The sequence below is a fragment of the Spinacia oleracea genome, chromosome 4 (genome assembly GCF_020520425.1).
Source record: "Spinacia oleracea cultivar Varoflay chromosome 4, BTI_SOV_V1, whole genome shotgun sequence".
NCBI classification, from domain to species: Eukaryota; Viridiplantae; Streptophyta; class Magnoliopsida; order Caryophyllales; family Amaranthaceae; genus Spinacia; species Spinacia oleracea.
In genome coordinates, this window is record NC_079490.1 from 118,680,864 (window position 1) to 118,700,435 (window position 19,572).

Genomic DNA, 19,572 nt, shown 5'->3' on the forward strand with positions numbered 1-19,572 from the left:
TTTTTTTTTGTTGTTGTAATTTTCTTTGTTTAGCTTTGGTAGGCTAACTTTATTTCATTAAGGTTGCGGTTTGTTACGTGACTAGGTTTGGTTGAGCTTGTATAAACTTGACTTCGTTTTTTGGTTAATAAAATAGCTTATGTACCAAAAAGGGAAAAACAAAATCCAACTACAAATCACATATTTTCTTCACAGGAAAATTGGTTCTAAATTGTGATTAGGCTTTTGTGTTTGAGTTTAGCAAAGATGAAGTGTTTGAATAAATTTACAACAAATTCAAGTTGCCTAAATGATTTGTAGTTGTAAATGGATCCGTTTAAATTGGTCACGGACCAATGGTTGTAAATGGTTCGAGTATAACGGGTCACATGAGGTCACAACTTGATTTATATCATATTTACCCTCTTATATAAATTATCGATATGTAATAGGATGTAATAGGTCACAACTTGATATAGTTTTATTATTTGCTGTAAAAATAGAATGTTTGATGTAAAAATAGAATGTGAGGGACCAAAACAGTATCATGTCTTGATTTTTTTTACTGAATTTAGCAACATATATTTAGAAGATAGTTAGCATGGCAATATATATTTTACTAGTTCAATAATTGTTGAAAAGACTTTTGGAGGCTACCTAGACTTCACTAATGCCAAAAAATAACATTGTAATGCTAAAACAATCTTTTTGAGGCAACTATAATATTACTAATTTTAATAATGAACTTGTAGGGGTAACATCAATTTTAGTAATGCTAAAAAGAACTTATAGAGGCAATCATAATTTTACCGATACTTAAAAAGAAACGTTTAGGGGTAACACAAATTTTACTAATGCTAAAAAAATGTTTTAGAGGCAACCATTATTTCGTTAATGCTAAAAAGTACTTTTTAGGGGCAACATAAATTTCATTGATGCTAAAAAAAAGGTTATAGAGGCAACCATTATTTTCTGATGCTAAATAAATGTTTTAGAGGCAACCATTGTTTCATTAATGCCAAAAAGTACTTTTTAGGGGCAACGTAAATTTCATTGACGTTAAAAAATAGTTTTAGAGGCAAATATTATTCCATTAATGCTAAAAGGTACTTTTTAGGGGCAACTTAATTTCTTTTGATGCTAAAGAAACTTTTTAGGAGCAACCATTATTTTATTAATGCTAAAAAGTACTTTTAGGGGCAGGCTAAATTTCACCGACCCTAAAAATAACTTTTAGAGGCTACCATAATTAACTAATGCTAAAAGGCACTTTTAGAGGCCATAAAAAATGAATTGCCTCAAGGTGTTGCCTCTGTATCTAAATTTTCTTGTAGTGAATCGTACAATAAATTAAGACTTAATTTGTTCATAACAATGAAATAATGAATCGTATAATAAAAAAAAAAATTATTTCGTTCCCCACTTTCAACTAATGAACCTAAATGAGTATTTTAACCTTTTAAATTTTTAATACACTTAGATTTATGTTTAAAAGACTCATTATCACCCACTTTGGTCAATTTATGCACATATACGACTCATTTGTTAAATATATGTCACATTTTCACTAAAATTGCTTATTTCGGTCCCACCTTTCCACTAATGAACCTAAATGATTATTTTAAACCATTTACATGTTTAATATACTTATTTTAATGTTTCATTGACTCATTTCACCTACTTTGGTCAATTTATGTTCATATAAGACTCGTTTGATCATTATCAGTCACATTTTGACTAAAATGGCTTACTTCGGTCTCAACTTTCAATTAATGAACCTAAATTAGTATTTTAAACCCATTACATGTTTAATATACTTATTTTAATATTTCAAACACTCATTCTCACTACTTAGATCAAGTTATGTACATATAAGACTCGTTTGATCATCATCGGTCACATTTTGACTAAAATGGTTTATTTCGGTCCCAGCTTTCAACTAATGTACTTAAATGAGTCTTTTAAAGTCTTTACATGTTTAATACACTTAGTTTATGTTTCAAAGACTCATTCTTTTGGTGAAGTTATGTAATACCCCGAATTTTTAAAACTCGATTAATTATGCTTAATTATTTTTATTTAGCTTAAAATCGTTTTAAAGCCTAAATTTGAACTTTATTTTAATTAACGAAGTTTTATTTCGCTTGAATTTTTGATATTGCTACACGATTTATTTTTCAGTTTATAATTTCATTTTCATATTTACGAGCTTAACGAACTTTCTAAATTTTAATTATTTTTCGGATTTCTAAATTTATTTTATTCGGAAACTAAAGTAATTATTTAACGTTCTTATTTTTATTCGGAAACTAAATTTATTTTTCGTTAACGATATTTATTATTATTTTTTTTTTTTATAAAGAATTAATTTAGCTAAACATTTCTATTTTTAGTAGTTTCCTAAAATAGCAACAAAATTTCTGAATTTTAGTCCAACCATGTGAAATTACTAAAATGCCCTCAAGGAACCAAAAATTCACTTTCCCCTCTTCCCTTGCTCTCCACGTATAAATCAGGAAGGAAATTTCCTTCCTTCCTTCCCTCAAATCAGTCCAAATTCAGATACTTGGACCCCAAGCACCTCATCTTGTTCTTCAATCTTCCTGTATACAAATTCCCTTCCAATTTCAGACATTCAACATCCAAAAATCAATTACCAAAAACTGAAACTCTCACTCCCTTGCTCCTTTGTTCGAACCACCAACAACCACCGTAGGCCACCACTGACCACAACCACCAACAACCACCCCAACTACCCTGACCGCCGTCGTCCCCCAGCACCACCATCGCACCACCATTACCCTCGCCCTATTCCTCCCCTCCTACGTACCTCCCCTGTCCCTCCTCTGCTTTCCTTTTTCCTTCCCCTTTTGCTGCACCACATCACGCAACCAAAGCCACCATCGATTACCACCTCGACCACCACTGCTCGACCACCGCCCCAGCCACCTTCGACCACCACTGCACCTCCCTGAACCACCCCACGTTCCCCTCCCCTGTTCTCTCCCCTTTTCGCACCCCCTCTCTTCCTCGTGGTCCGCCGCAGCATAACCACCATCACCATCGCCATCACCGGCGATAGCCTGCGGCGCCACCCTACCCCAATCACCAGCTACCGCCCGAGCCACCACTCAGCCACCGCTTTCCCCTCCTCCATTCGAACACCCCTTTCTCCCTTCATCGCGGCTCTGCCGCCGCGAACCCTCACACCATCATCGTCGCCTCCAGCGCGGTTTGCGCTGCTGCACCGCCCAGCTCAGGCGGCCACCTCCTCTCCTCTCCTCTCCTCCTGCTTTGCCCTCCCCTGTTCCACCCTCTCTCTTTTGGTCGAATCCCAGGAAACCAAAAACCCAATTACGTGACCTTATTTTATTGCTTTAGCAAACCCAAATCATAAGCTGGCCCAACTCTAGATATTTGGGCTTTGGGTAAGATATATGAATTTTCAGATTTTCAATTAATCAATATTTATGAATTTTGTTTTCGATATAATTATTCACTAATAAATCGTTATTATTTTTCAGGTTTAATTATCGATTTTACTAAATAAATTATTAGCTTGAAATTACGGAATTTAAGTAATATTTTCATAAAAATCGATTTATGAAATATACAAATATATTTCGATTGAAATTTCGATTAATAATATTTCCATTAAATTTCAAAAATATACTTTTTATTAAAATTCGTTAATTATAAATTCTTTACTTATAAAATTTATCATTTATAAAATATCGATTTTAGATCATTTATCGTTGTAGTACTAATTCAATAATTTGATACTTTGAAAGAAATCGGACTCGGAGCTCAGGACGAACGAACCAAGGAAAAAGGCCTGTCAAATCGTGGAATTGAGGTAACGACTATTGCTAGTACCCGCAATCCCCTTATAAATATGATTTATGAAAATATGATGTTATGATTGAATTTATGAATTAAATGTTTTGACATGTCTTATGGATTGTGGGAATGAATTATGATTTGTTTGAATTATTCTTTATAATATGATTTGATTAAATTGTTTCCTATAATATGATTTGATTGAGTTTTCTCATAAAATGATGTTTATGCAATGCTATGGAAGAAACGATATTTTTTATTGATCCCAGGATCAAAATGATAATTTATGTTATTTCAACTGAAATACAAGCCAAGGCTTGGTAAAATTACATACAACATTATAAATGAAAGTGAAAGACCTGGTTTGTCTGGCGGTATATAAACTACCATCTTCCTATCTATCGGTCATGCATGCAACACGGACACCTGTCCACCCATGGATTACGAGCCCAGGTTCCCATGGTTTAGGAGCCCAGGCCCAGGGCCCAGGCCCCATGTTACGATGAGCCCAGGCTCTTATGGGCCCAGGCCCAGTGGAGAATTCCTTCAAGGTTTGTACTTGCCGACACCTAGCATGTTAATTAAAAGTTTATGAATGACGTTTTCATTAAAAGTTTATGATATGATGTTATATTAAATGTTTTACTTATTCTATTCTCCCTGTGTTATTAAATAAAATGAGTTGAAATGAATTTACGTTGCTAGGGTAGTCGTTACTGAGTCTTCGGCTCACCGTTTTGTTTTCCGTTTTAGGTACTACGGGAATCGATGGAAACGCGTAGTTGCGAGAAATTTCACTTTTATATTATTCACCTAGTTTATGCTTGATGTTTATAATAGTTTAATTAAAGACTTTTAGTAATTTATGTACTTGTATTTTGGGAATATAAATGATTATTATATTAATTTGGAGATTTTTATGGCTTATGTATGATGTTGCCTTGTAATTTCCAAGAGGGAATTACGGCAGGTAATGTCCCGACCAAATTAGGTTAATTCCGCTGCTAATTATGCTTTAATACTTGAATTAGAGGTCGGGGCGTTACAGTTTGGTATTCAGAGCCAAGGTTCTGGACCATAAGTGCTAAACCTTACGGGTTTTGCGCATAGTAGAACTCAATAGGCTTTAAGCAAAGAGTTTTAAGATATAAGTTAAAAATAATATGTTAAAATCAAGTCAAGTTAAAATGAAATGAGTGTGAGCGTAGGAACGCACGGGATAAAAGGGATTCATTTCTCCTGTTATGTATGTTTTCTTGATTGAATATGTTATGCGGAATATCGATTATCGAACTTACCAACGATGCCACGAACGAAGCTCACAACAAAGCGCAACATTCACGATAACGTCGCTCACAATGATGTTCCCTATGATGATTTCTATGACGAGCAATCTATAGTAGACCCCAAGGAGATGATGGAACCATTAAGAACTGCAAGTACGTTGTCAACTGAAGTGGTCAAGGATTCTCGAAAAACGAAAGTCACTAATGCGAACGAAAATGCGTCACTATTTAAAGTTTTCACCCTCGAATCCACCATTCTATGACCGCAAGCCGATTCGATGGAATTTGAAGACTAGATTAATCATATGGATCAACTACTCGAGATTTTCGAAATGCTCTAACGAATGGAAGCGGATATCGTGCTAAAACAAATACTTGTTATCGATGTCGAGGAAAAGATCATTTCGTTAAAGATTGTCCTAAACCTTCTCCAACGAATGCCGGAACATCAACCTCGACCAATCATGAACGAAAGAATAACAATGCTAAGGATAATCATAATCCATCACCCCACCAACATATGTAAGCGCTTATATAATGAAAGGCGAAGACGACGCCAACGCTGATATTATTCTGATTTGCTCTCTCTCGCTTTAGAGTCGAACTTCCCTTGATTTCATGTTTATTGTCACATGTCATGTTATGAGTTTTCTACCCTAGCTAGACTAGGCAAAGTTTAAGCATTTCCTTGGAAGAAGTTAAGTTAAGCACGATGCGAACTCAAAGATTTTGAGGATATGAATGGTTTTGAGGAATTTTGATGGTTGTAAAATCTTTAAGGATAATATAAACGTTAGGAGTACCAAACGAGCATAAGGTTGTGGTTGATCACTAATTAAGTTAAGATTATTCGAATCTTAAAGTATTAAAGTTATGAACAAAAGTGATTCTTGGGTTACCTTTCCGATGAATATTTTGATGTTTATAAGTACTAAAGTCTATTATCTAGAAGATGATTGAGTAAGGAAGCTAAGAAGTTATACAAAAAAGTTATGAACCCAACATGAGTTATGATAAGAGACCCAGTTGAGTTGAGCCATGAATAAGATCTTGCGGACTTTACCAAAGTAAGCTATCAAGAATTAGTCTGTCGATAAGGTTTAATGATAGGGTACCGAAAGAACATAAGTTTGTGTTTTGAGTGGCGAGTCACCGATTAAATCAAGGATTATTCAAGGTTTAAAGCATGCGAGTAGAATTGATTTTTGAGTTACTATTCCGCACTCTTTATAATGATTGCTCTATGGTTGTAAGTATCTAAGTGTATTTTCAAGGAATCTAAGCTAGAATTTTAAAGTTATGTAAGAATATTATGCGAAACCAAACATGATTGAGGTTACACATGAAGTTCTGAGAATTATAAAAGAAGTTATCAAGAATTAGTCTTTCAGTAAGGTTGATGGTATTCTTGGTTTACCTTTCCGCGTCTTTAATAGGGATTATTTTTGTGTATTTATCTAAAAGGATGCTTGATAATCTCCATAAAGGAAGTTGAACTAGAGAATGTAGGGTGTTGCAAAGATGTTATCTATGATTTATGGTGGAAACATGAACCTGAGTTTGCGTAAAGCTTTGAGGATCTTACCAAGGTAATTTACCGAGAATTAGTCTGTCTATCAGGTTGATGGTATCAATGAAGGTTGTGAAATTCGAAAAGGATTATGAATGATTGAGGAATGCAATGGAGTTGAGAATAGAGAATCGACAAAATGACATGTCTATAGGACCAGGTAGTCTGAACTGAGTTTTCTATGAGCTAGATTGTTTCTAATAAAGGCACACTTGATGGCTTAGCGTTATCTGCAAAATACGAGATTCATTGATTTAAAATATTAAGGATAAGTAACGAAGTCGTATGTCTAACCATATATTTCTAGCCACGTGATTGGAATGGAACCCCTGCAACGAACATAGTCAACGAAGTTGTTCAACGTAGAAGAAAAGAGCGGATATCAAAGTCAAAACAAATCGAATAAAGAAAGTCAACGACAAGATTCCTGCAGCAAAAAAAAAAAAAAAAAGCTCAAGAGCAAAACGAAAACGCCATATCTTCAAATAGCCGCCTAAGAATGATATAACGTACGAATCACGATGTTATATGTAAACGTGTTATGAATCAACCATGCTCGTGTGTTAGATCAAATGATTATGTTATGAATGTCATGCTTATGTTGAATGTGAAATTTCCAATTAAGGGTTATGTACTTATGATATGCTTTATGAATTTTGTTTATGCTGACATGATTTTATTTGTTATACTTAATCGTTATACATGGAAGCCGTCTCCAATGGAAGTTCTCCTGAGCTCAGAGTACGAGATTATTATTATAATAAATAACTTTTACAACTATTTGAGTATTGCAACTGATAGATAAATATTTACTTTCATTATATATATCTATATATATATTCAGGATTATAATTTTGCATTAAAAACTACTATTTTTGGTGGAAAATATTTTCAAACAGGATCTCGCAAAGTAAAATAGGAGCCTAGTCTTTGCTAACAAGTTTGCCCCTTTTATGTTCTTTGCTCCTCGATCCTATTATATGAAATCAAGTGGAGATACGAAAAGACGATGGCGAAATGTAATTGACCTTAATGACGATTAAGGATCAATATATAATTTTGCCCCTTTTGTATTCTTTACTCTTCAATTCTAGTTCTCGAGTTGAAGCGGAGTCCTAAAAGATGATGGCGGAATGAAGGCTAGACATTGTCGGAATTGAAATAAAATTTTGAGATCTTGGTTTTAAAATAAAAGATCATACTTTTAATTCGAGCGTTTTCAATTTTCAACAAACATTTTTTAAATCTAATTTTCAAGTTTCGAGGACGAAACTTTTTCTAAGGGGGTAAGAATGTAATACCCCGAATTTTTAAAACTCGATTAATTATGCTTAATTATTTTTATTTAGCTTAAAATCGTTTTAAAGCCTAAATTTGAACTTTATTTTAATTAACGAAGTTTTATTTCGCTTGAATTTTTAATATTGCTACACGATTTATTTTTCAGTTTATAATTTCATTTTCATATTTACGAGCTTAACGAACTTTCTAAATTTTAATTATTTTTCGGATTTCTAAATTTATTTTATTCGGAAACTAAAGTAATTATTTAACGTTCTTATTTTTATTCGGAAACTAAATTTATTTTTCGTTAACGATATTTATTATTATTATTTTTTTTATATAAAGAATTAATTTAGCTAAACATTTCTATTTTTAGTAGTTTCCTAAAATAGCAACAAAATTTCTGAATTTTAGTCCAACCATGTGAAATTACTAAAATGCCCTCAAGGAACCAAAAATTCACTTTCCCCTCTTCCCTTGCTCTCCACATATAAACCAGGAAGGAAATTTCCTTCCTTCCTTCCCTCAAATCAGTCCAAATTCAGATACTTGGACCCCAAGCACCTCATCTTGTTCTTCAATCTTCCTGTATACAAATTCCCTTCCAATTTCAGACATTCAACATCCAAAAATCAATTACCAAAAACTGAAACTCTCACTCCCTTGCTCCTTTGTTCGAACCACCAACAACCACCGTAGGCCACCACTGCCAACCACCACCAACAACCACCCCAACCACCCTGACCGCTGTCGTCCCCCAGCACCACCATCGCACCACCATTACCCTCGCCCTATTCCTCCCCTCCTGCGTACCTCCCCTGTCCCTCCTCTGCTTTCCTTTTTCCTTCCCCTTTTGCTGCACCACATCACGCAACCAAAGCCACCATCGATTACCACCTCGACCACCACTGCTCGACCACCGCCCCAGCCACCTTCGACCACCACCGCACCTCCCTGAACCACCCCACGTTCCCCTCCCCTGTTCTCTCCCCTGAACCACCCCACCATCACCATCGCCATCACCGGCGATAGCCTGCGGCGCCACCCTACCCCAGTCATCAGCTACCGCCCGAGCCACCACTCAGCCACCGCTTTCCCCTCCTCCGTTCGAACACCCCTTTCTCCCTTCATCGCGGCTATGCCGCCGCGAACCCTCACACCATCATCGTCGCCTCCAGCGCGGTTTGCGCTGCTGCACCGCCCAGCTCAGGCGGCCACCTCCTCTCCTCTCCTCTCCTCTCCTCCTGCTTTGCCCTCCCCTGTTCCGCCCCTCTCTCTTTTGGTCGAATCCCAGGAAACCAAAAACCCAATTACGTGACCTTATTTTATTGCTTTAGCAAACCCAAATCATAAGCTGGCCCAACTCTAGATATTTGGGCTTTGGGTAAGATATATGAATTTTCAGATTTTCAATTAATCAATATTTATGAATTTTGTTTTCGATATAATTATTCACTAATAAATCGTTATTATTTTTCAGGTTTAATTATCGATTTTACTAAATAAATTATTAGCTTGAAATTACGGAATTTAAGTAATATTTTCATAAAAATCGATTTATGAAATATATAAATATATTTCGATTGAAATTTCGATTAATAATATTTCCATTAAATTTCAAAAATATACTTTTTATTAAAATTCGTTAATTATAAATTCTTTACTTATAAAATTTATCATTTATAAAATATCGATTTTAGATTATTTATCGTTGTAGTACTAATTCAATAATTTGATACTTTGAAAGAAATCGGACTCGGAGCTCAGGACGAACGAACCAAGGAAAAAGGCCTGTCAAATCGTGGAATTGAGGTAACGGCTATTGCTAGTACCTGCAATCCCCTTATAAATATGATTTATGAAAATATGATGTTATGATTGAATTTATGAATTAAATGTTTTGACATGTCTTATGGATTGTGGAAATGAATTATGATTTGTTTGAATTATTGTTTATAATATGATTTGATTAAATTGTTTCCTATAATATGATTTGATTGAGTTTTCTTATAAAATGATGTTTATGCAATGCTATGGAAGAAACGATATTTTTTATTGATCCCAGGATCAAAATGATAATTTATGTTATTTCAACTGAAATACAAGCCAAGGCTTGGTAAAATTACATACAACATTATAAATGAAAGTGAAAGACCTGGTTTGTCTGGCGGTATATAAACTACCATCTTCCTATCTATCGGTCATGCATGCAACACGGACACCTGTCCACCCATGGATTACGAGCCCAGGTTCCCATGGTTTAGGAGCCCAGGCCCAGGGCCCAGGCCCCATGTTACGATGAGCCCAGGCTCTTATGGGCCCAGGCCCAGTGGAGAATTCCTTCAAGGTTTGTACTTGCCGACACCTAGCATGTTAATTAAAAGTTTATGAATGACGTTTTCATTAAAAGTTTATGATATGATGTTTTATTAAATGTTTTACTTATTCTATTCTCCCTGTGTTATTAAATAAAATGAGTTGAAATGAATTTACGTTGCTAGGGTAGTCGTTACTGAGTCTTCGGCTCACCGTTTTGTTTTCCGTTTTAGGTACTGCGGGAATCGATGGAAACGCGTAGTTGCGAGAAATTTCACTTTTATATTATTCACCTAGTTTATGCTTGATGTTTATAATAGTTTAATTAAAGACTCTTAGTAATTTATGTACTTGTATTTTGGGAATATAAATGATTATTATATTAATTTGGAGATTTTTATGGCTTATGTATGATGTTGCCTTGTAATTTCCAAGAGGGAATTACGACAGGTAATGTCCCGACCAAATTAGGTTAATTTCGCTGCTAATTATGCTTTAATACTTGAATTAGAGGTCGGGGCGTTACAAGTTATGCACATTTAAGGCTTGATAGTTCATTATCGGTCACATTTTGACTAAAATGGCTTATTTCAGTCTCAGCTTTCAACTAATGAACTTAAATGAGTATTATAAAGTCTTTACATGTTTAATATACTTATTTTTATGTTTCAAAGACTCATTCTCACCCATTTTGGTGAAGTTATGCACATTTAAGCCTCGTTAGTTCATTATCGGTTATATTTTGACTAGAATGGCTTATTTTGGTCCCAACTTTCAACTAATGAACGTAAATACGTATTTTAAAGTCTTCCCATGTTTAATACACTTAGTTTTATGCTTCAAACACTCATCATCACCCATTTTGGTCAAGTTATGCACATTTAAGCCTCGTTAGTTCATTATCGGCCACATTTTGACTAAAATGGCTTATTTCGGTCCTAACTTTCAACTAATGAACTTAAATAAGTATTTTAAAGTCTTTCCATGTTTAGTATACTTAGTTTAATGTTATAAAGACTCATTCTCATCAATTTTGATGAAGTTATGCACATTTAAGCCTCGTTTGTTCATTATCGGTCACATTTTGACTAAAATGGCTTATTTTGCTCATAACTTTCAACTAATGAACTTAAATAAATATTTAAACCCTTATCATATTTAATTTACTTTGTTTTATGTTTCAAAGACTCATTATCACCTAATTTGGTGAAGTTCTGCAGATTTAAGGCTCGTTTGATCATTATAGGTCACATATTGACTAAAATGGATTATTTCGGTCCCAACTTTCACGTAATGAACTTAAATATGTATTTAAAACCCTTTACTTGTTGGAAAATTTGGTAATATTAATCCAACCTTTGACCGATTTTCTTTTATTAAGCCCACCTACGACATATTTTTTAATAATCCCACCTTTATTACCCAACAACTTTTATTGGGCCCAACAGGTCATAAAACTGTTGTAAGCGGCATTATTTCTCTACATGGCAGTACTCTCTCTCGATATATTCAGTCATCATCATCAATTCATCACCATCTCGTTGACTTTTTCACCGATTACCGGCCACTTAAGCCCAATAAAAGTCGTCGGGTAGTAAAGGTGGGATTATTAAAAAATATGTCGTAGGTGGGATTAATAAAAGAAAATCGGCCAAAGGTTGGATTAATATTACCAAATTTTCCTTAGTTGTTTACCATACTTAGTTTTATGTTTCTAAGACTCATTCTTACCTACTTTGGTCAAGTTATGCACATTTAAGGTTCATTTGATCATTATATGTCATAGTTTGACTAAAATGACTTATTTCGGTCCCAAATTTCAACTAATGAACATAATAAGTATTTTAAACCCTAAATATGTTTATTATACCCATTTTAATGTTTCTAAGACTCATTCTCGCCTACTTTTTTTTTGACAAGTAAGAGAGGATTTAGTAAAGTTATGCACGTTTAAGGTTAGGTTGTTCATTATATGTCATATTTTGACTAAAATGACGTATTTCGCTCTGAACTTTCAACTAATGAACCTAAATAAGTATTTTATGTTTCAAAGACTCATTCTTGCCTATTGTTGTCTAGTAATGTGTATTTATAGCTTATCGATCATTATAGGTCACACATTGTATAAAATTTATTGTTCATTCCTAACTTTGAAATAATGAACCTAAACAATGAACTTAAAAACTATTCATGTATAGCATTCTTATTTGTATGATCCTAAGACTCTATCACCACCTACTTTGGTCTACTATGCATATTAAGGGCGCATTCGATCAATATAATTGATTTATTGTCCAAAATGGGTAGTTCACTCCTAACTTTGAAATAATGAACTTAAAAAATAAACTTAAAACCTATTCAGGTATTCTTATTTTTATGATTCTAAGACTCACTTTCACCTAATTGGTCTAATTAATGCACGTTTTGGGTTCCTTTGATCAATATATCCAATTTCGTTAGTGCTCCAAACTGAGATTCCAATATTTCGGGAAGCAACAGCTAGTACAGCAGCAGTACATATCATATCAAAGAGGAGGCATTTAAGTAACATTGAACCAATAACAAAACAACAAGCCAATATGTGCCAAAATGCATAAGACAAGGGAGCAGAATAATAACTGAGACTTCACAGCAAAACCATCTCAGAACAACAATACAAGAGCAGATCAACACCAAGAACAGTACAGATCAAACAGAATAGACAATAAACTTCAGAGAAAGAAAGATAAGTCCGGATCCTTGTTTCCATAGGTGGTGACATGACAGACATCAAACAACTACCCTTTTGCCATAGATTTCGTAGATGGTGACATGACTGAAATCATAATTTTGACAAGTAGAAGCATAGAAATCTATAATGCTTCAAAAGATTTCTAACACCAACATCAAATATCCCCTTCTAATTCAAGAGTTAAGAAAGGAACGTCCAAAACTAAAGCAATCCTACACCAAGTCCCCCATTTTCACAAGCAGACCAGAAACACAAACGAAACATGTGCAACACAGTAGAAGAACAACCAACAACATAAATAGTGGAAACAACAACAACAACCGGAATAACATCAACACAACAATAGCAGAAATAACAACAACATTAGCAGATACAACAATAGAGCTACTTACCAAGAATAGCAGATTTGCAAGAAAATGTGAAACTGCTGGACAAATCCCTCAATCTTCATATATGTTTCTGTGTCAGAAGCAACTTCCTTATATGCAGGCTTCACAGTGTGTTAATCCAACGTCATACACTCCAAAATACTTGTTCCCTCTACAAACGTCGATCAATGTATGATTTATTGCTTCACTGCAATTAGATTAGAACTTAATACCATTTGCATCAGCTGAAAAATTGTCACGCAAATCAGTTAGAGAAGTCCTACACATTAGCCTATATGAACGAGGCCATTGACACTCTCCTGAAAAAAGACCAGACAGTCACTGATATCAATGTACACATAATTGAATAAGATGAAAAATTTCATTAAATCGCAATGGAAGAAGACGCTGATTCAAGTCTTAAGCTTGTGTAAAGCAAAGGAAAACTAGAGAAACAAAAGATGTGAACTCACAGGCCAAGCATATGCATCTTTTATATCGTACATGGTAGAAAATGTTACATCAATTACTCTCACATATCTGTGACAGATAAGGATTACTTGAGCTTCAAAAAAAGCAGAAGATACACCGACAGAACCAGAGGAATCACTCACTATTCCAGCCTTCGGGTTTTCCAGCTACAAGCTTTGGAACAACTCTGGCCGAGTGAATTTCAACTCTACATAAGAAAATTTAGCAATATCTTCAATGATAATTCGCATGATTCAATTACGTAGTAAACTGTATAAGAACATTCAGAAAAAGTCTGATAAGGGATATACATATCAGGTGAAGCTTCTGGTGAACATCAGCAGCATCAAGAATTTCAAGAGCATCCCACACCTAATTTAAAGCAGACACTATTCAATTAACTTCATCATGTAATGTCACAGACTTGACACCAGAAAAGATACGAATTTCAGGGCCTGAATCACACCTGAATTTACTATATATTCACCAATATCAACCCGTAAATTACCCATTTAATTCAAAACCACAAAATAAAAATCACTAATTAAAATTAGAATCAAAATCAGAGAAATTGAGATTTAGAGATTATGAACAAGAGTTGAGCAACTGAAATTCAGAAATTAGTAATTAAAAATAAAATTAGGCATGAAATCAGGAAAAATAAACGACCGAATTAGGTTAAAAATTATAACCGATAGAGATAAATATGAAAATCGATTATTCAGGACAAAAGAATCAAATAAAATGGAAAGAACATCTAACCAATTAGCTAAAGAGTGATTCGACCGTATGAACTTGAATTTTAAATCAAAATTAAACTAAAACGAAATTTGAATCACATAGGTAAAGAGTAATTACCGGGGAAACTTGAATTAAGCATAATCGTTGAAGGATTTGTTCAAATTAGGGCAACTCAAAGCTTCTGGTTGTGTGGGTGGATGGGGGCGACTCAAGATGGAATATCCTCGAAACTACGTTCTTCATCTCAAAAGTGGCGATGGCAGAAGCAGCAGCGGTGGTGGAAGAAGCAGCGGTAGAAGCAGAGAAGGGGAAGGACGAGGAGCGGGAAAATGAAAAAAATCACAGCTTTCTTTTTGTGGGAAATCAATTGTGGGCTGTCTCTATTTTTGGAAAAAATTTGTGCTACTCATTTTTAAATGAGCCGCACTTGAGTTTAAAGCCCGCACTTGAACTCAAGTGCTGCAAATTTTCTAAAATGAGCCGCACTTGAAGGGAAGCACATGTCGATTTTTCTACTAGTGTATATACCGCGTAAAACAAACCCAAAGAAAACACTTTGTGCAGCTTAATGTTAGTAGGTTAGTAAAATGAGATAATACAATAGCATAATAATTGAATAAACATAAAGTTCCTCAAAAATATTATCTCATATGAAGAGTACGTGTGTTATTCAGATAGAACGCTAAAATAAGGGGGGGGGGGGAGTTGTAGTATGTAACTTGCTAGCCAATTTTTGCGGAATTATAAAGGAACTTAAAAGCAAGTATAGAAACAATGCAAGAGAGATCTTACAAGGAAGCTTTCTAGGATCAACTAGAAAGAAAACTTAGACCCACTAGGATTTCAATTCAAACTCATATCACTATAGGGAAACAACTCTGTTACAAACCTATAAGGAATTGAGGCATTACTTGAGTTACTCTACGAACTCAAGTTCCCAATAGTTGTTCCCTCAAACAACTACGCTCTCTCTGACTTCCCTAGAAGTTTCTCTTACTCAAAGCCTCCTTGTTTCTCTCTTATAGACTTCGCTCAAGGCCTACCGAAATACAACAAGAACTCACTCAAGTTCCTACCCCATACACATCAAGAACTACCCAAAACTTGATACAAGAATTCACTCAAACCCTTGAGCAATTCCCCTTTACAAGAGTTCACTCGAACCCTTTCCCAACTCTCAAAACAAACTCTAAAGATTGATATCCCTCTAATATGTAGAATATGAAATAACAATGAGGAACTTAGAACTTCAAGGAACTTGGAATTAATAGACTAGCTCAAACACGTGGAAAACAAATCATATTTCTTTTAAAACGTTTTTCCTCTTAAACAACAAGACCTACTAGAATGACAATGAATGACAAGATCCTCTTTTATAGTGTTGGAACTCCTAACAGCTCCCCCCTTAATCTCCTCAACTAACTTTCATGTTGCCATGATTCTAGGCATGTTCCCGTTACCTATTCAGTTGATGAGAACGTGGGAGTCAAGGTTCGACGAGCCTGAATTTTCTCAACAGAATTCCCATTTGAAAGAGCGGAAATAGAAAAACGTGACTTAATAAAACCCTTGGGGAAAAAGTAACGTTTTGTAAAATAGGATCCAAGGTGTGTTTTCCAAAACTTAATTTTTTTTTTCTTTTTTTTTCTTCACAATAAAATTCTATTTGTATTTTATAAAATCTTTCTTTAGAAAATATTAATCTTATTAGAGAAACTTTATTTTACTACTTTAGATCACGTGCAATTCCTCCAAGTTCCTTTTAATTAGTACCTTGTTGCATAATTTTTGAGGTTACTACATACTTACATGAATCCTAGAAAATAAGCTTTTATTTGATGTCTTCATGTTCCATGTTGCTCCGCATGTTGGTTGTTCCTCAGTAACTTGGCAGTGTTCCCTTCAGGAACTTTCACGTCTTCATGTTCCATGATGCTCTGCATGTTTGTTGTTCCTCAGAAATTCGGCAGCTTCAGGAACTTAATTATGCCAGCTTGATCAGTTTCTCTGATTGTCCAAGTCTGCATGCTTTGACCTTCTCTTGTTCCTACTCTGGAATGTACTCCTGGTTTTCTTTGAATAGAAACTTAAACATTTATTAGTAAAATTTGCTTGTCATCATCAAAACCATCTATACCTAGTCTATACCTAGTATTTAAAAAGGAACACCATAGATTATTAGAAGCCATGTGGCATCTCTCCTTTCATCCATCATTTTGTTTTGTTTTTTTTTTCAATTTTTCTTTATTGTTTCTATGATTTACAACTTCTAATGCCTCTTCCACTCTATTTTCCTTATTCAACATCAAGTTATTAATAGTCTAATATACTCATTAGTCTCTTCCACTCCACCCCTTTAACATCCAAATATTTATTCAACATATAATTTTTATATTTTTCCAACCTTCAAATTACACCTCTATTTAATTTATATATTACCAAAAATCATAATTAATCACTAATTAAAACTTCAAAAGACATCTTAACAACCACTATACAACTATGAACGGGCTCAAAAGCTAGTTTAGATCAACAACGTGAATTTTCATTATATTCTTTACTCTCTTAACCCTTTTCCTTTGTTATTGGGTCATTATAATTCATCCTTTCGGATAGTTAAGGTGGTGGTGCGTTTGTAGATCACAAAAGAGGTATATTTGTTCTCTCATTATTATAAGGAAATTTTGTGAAACACTACCTTAATGTTTGGACGTTTTGTGAATTACTACCTTATAAAAACTTTTTTATATTTTCCTAGCTTATAAGTTTGATATGTTTTAGTAACACTACCTTGTAACAGAAAACGTTAAATCTCTCCGTTTGTGGATCCCACCCCAACGACTTTATTCCATTTCTTTTTTTCCTCTTTCTGAATCTCTGTTCTCTTCTACTATTTCTCAATCTTTGTCCTCCCATTTCTCAATCTCTTACTTCTCTTTCTCAATCTCTTACTTCTCTTTCTCTTTCTCAATAACTCAAGAATATGACCACCGTGGCACTTTACGCGCGTATACACAACAAAATCTTTGGATGACCTTGCATCTGGACTTCGCTTCGAGCTTCTTCAACGTCCCTTGTTAAGAATGTGGTATATTGTCAACTCCACCGTTGAAATAACAACAGCGCATGTCAATCAGATCATATAAAAGTACAACAGTTTGCCAATAACTCAAGAAAATCAAGTTGAGGTTGACTGACAAACTATTTCTTTCCATCTCTGCTAAAATAATGTGTTTGTGGATTCTTATTAGTTATCGTGTAACCTGCAACTATATCAAATGATAAAGGATATAATGTGGACGTTGTTTGCGAGTCGTAAATAACTTAATTCAATGACAATGAACTGTAAAAATGGGTTTATCCAGGCTTTCCATAGAGATCACAGAAACAACAGAACTTTCTAGATCTACTCTGATCATGAAAATTATTCAATAAGTGCAGCCTCCTATGACGTGAGCAAGGTTTCTTCTCACTAGCGTTGGAATTATCAGTAAATAAAAGGAAACCTTTCTGCAATTTGGTATCGCGAGCTACTTGATCCTGTCAATGATGTGAACTGTGAAGATAGGAAAGCAAATGCAAATTCCTCCTGACGATTTGATAAATGTTGTTGGACCCTCACAAGTACATGATGGAGTTGCTTCATGGCATGTGTCAATGAGCAAGAATACAGGTTCACCTTTGCTTTCAGCTGCACTAGGTACTATTACGTTCGAATTCATTATCATTCAAAACCCAGAAAAAGTTCCACAATTATCAAGTTCAAAAATCCTACTCAATTATGATAAAAATACAGTTAATTAAATTGAACAAACTTGTAATACCTAGTATTTTATAATATTTATAAGTATATTTTATTATATTTATAAAGCATTTTACGATTTATTATCATTTAAATAATATTTAAATGTATTTTATTTAATGTATTTTAATTAATTAGAATATTTATTATTTTAATTAATTACGAAACGAATTTAATTCTTGAGTCGGGAAATTAAATGAGTTGCAAACGATATTTAAAGGCTTCGGGTTTTAAATGAAAAGTCCAATTCGTTTTATTAAACGAGCCCAATCAAAAGATTTTAATTCAAGTCCTAAGCTAGCTCAATTCTAATTTCCTAAGCCTAGCCCATTACAATAAGGAGCCTATAAATAGGACTCCTCATCATTAAATGACCCCCTATTTTGTCATAAACCCTTTTCTCTCTTTCTTGCCCAACACTCCTCTTTCTCTCTCCCTTTGTTCGACCGGCTCACTCGGCCCGCAAGCACGAGCCTCGTGCTGTTGCGTCGTTGCTGCTCTCCCTTGTGCCCTCGTGTGCTGCCGCGCCCAGCGCCCAACACTCCCTCTCTCGCCCCTCGCGCGCCAGCGCCCGCACTCCCTCTCGTCGCTCGCCCGCAGCGTGCCCTCGTGCCTGCGCTGCTGCTGTGCCTTGTTGTTGCTCGTGTGCTCAGCGCACACCCCCGCTCTCTTGCCCCTCCTCTCGCGCGCGCGCCCCAGCGTGTCGTGTGCCCTATCCCGCGCGCAAGCGCTGCTGCGTCCCTTCGCCCCTGCGCGCACACACGCGTGTGTGTGTGTGTGTTGTTCGTGTTCGTAATTCAATTTCTTTTTCTCCCAATCACTATAATTCGTGGTTGTTTCGTGCTATAGGCCGGATTGGTATAATTCTCTTCTTCTATTCCTATTCTATTTAAATTTCGTATTTTAAATTATAATATTAATATTGTTTTGAGTAATTAAAATGCTGGGAACCGGTTATGAATACCGTGGTTTGAGGATTTGCGTGTTGTGATTCATTAGGGTTGTTTTAATTATTAAAGGATGAATTTTCAGATTTGTTTATTGAATAAATCATTGATTTTTATGATAATAAACTAGTTTTATTGGGATTTTCAAGTTAGGGTTTTAACCTAGACCTAATGAGTCAATTGATTAGCATAATTAGGTGATGATTTTAATCACGATAATCAATTATATTTTCAGAT

The 19,572-nt window shown here is 34.9% G+C and overlaps 1 long non-coding RNA gene across 1 annotated transcript in view; it reads right to left on the minus strand.

Moving 5' to 3' along the window:
* LOC130472513 (uncharacterized) overlaps window positions 1–19,500 on the minus strand; it is a 36,727-nt gene extending 17,227 nt beyond the window's left edge. Inside the window, exons 1-4 of the long non-coding RNA XR_008932987.1 lie at window positions 14,704–19,500; window positions 14,157–14,217; window positions 13,848–14,053; window positions 13,399–13,694 (exon numbers count right to left, since the gene is read on the minus strand). This is a non-coding gene — a long non-coding RNA (uncharacterized lncRNA). The remainder of the gene's footprint in view (window positions 1–13,398; window positions 13,695–13,847; window positions 14,054–14,156; window positions 14,218–14,703) is intronic.
* Between the last annotated feature and the right edge of the window lie 72 nt (window positions 19,501–19,572).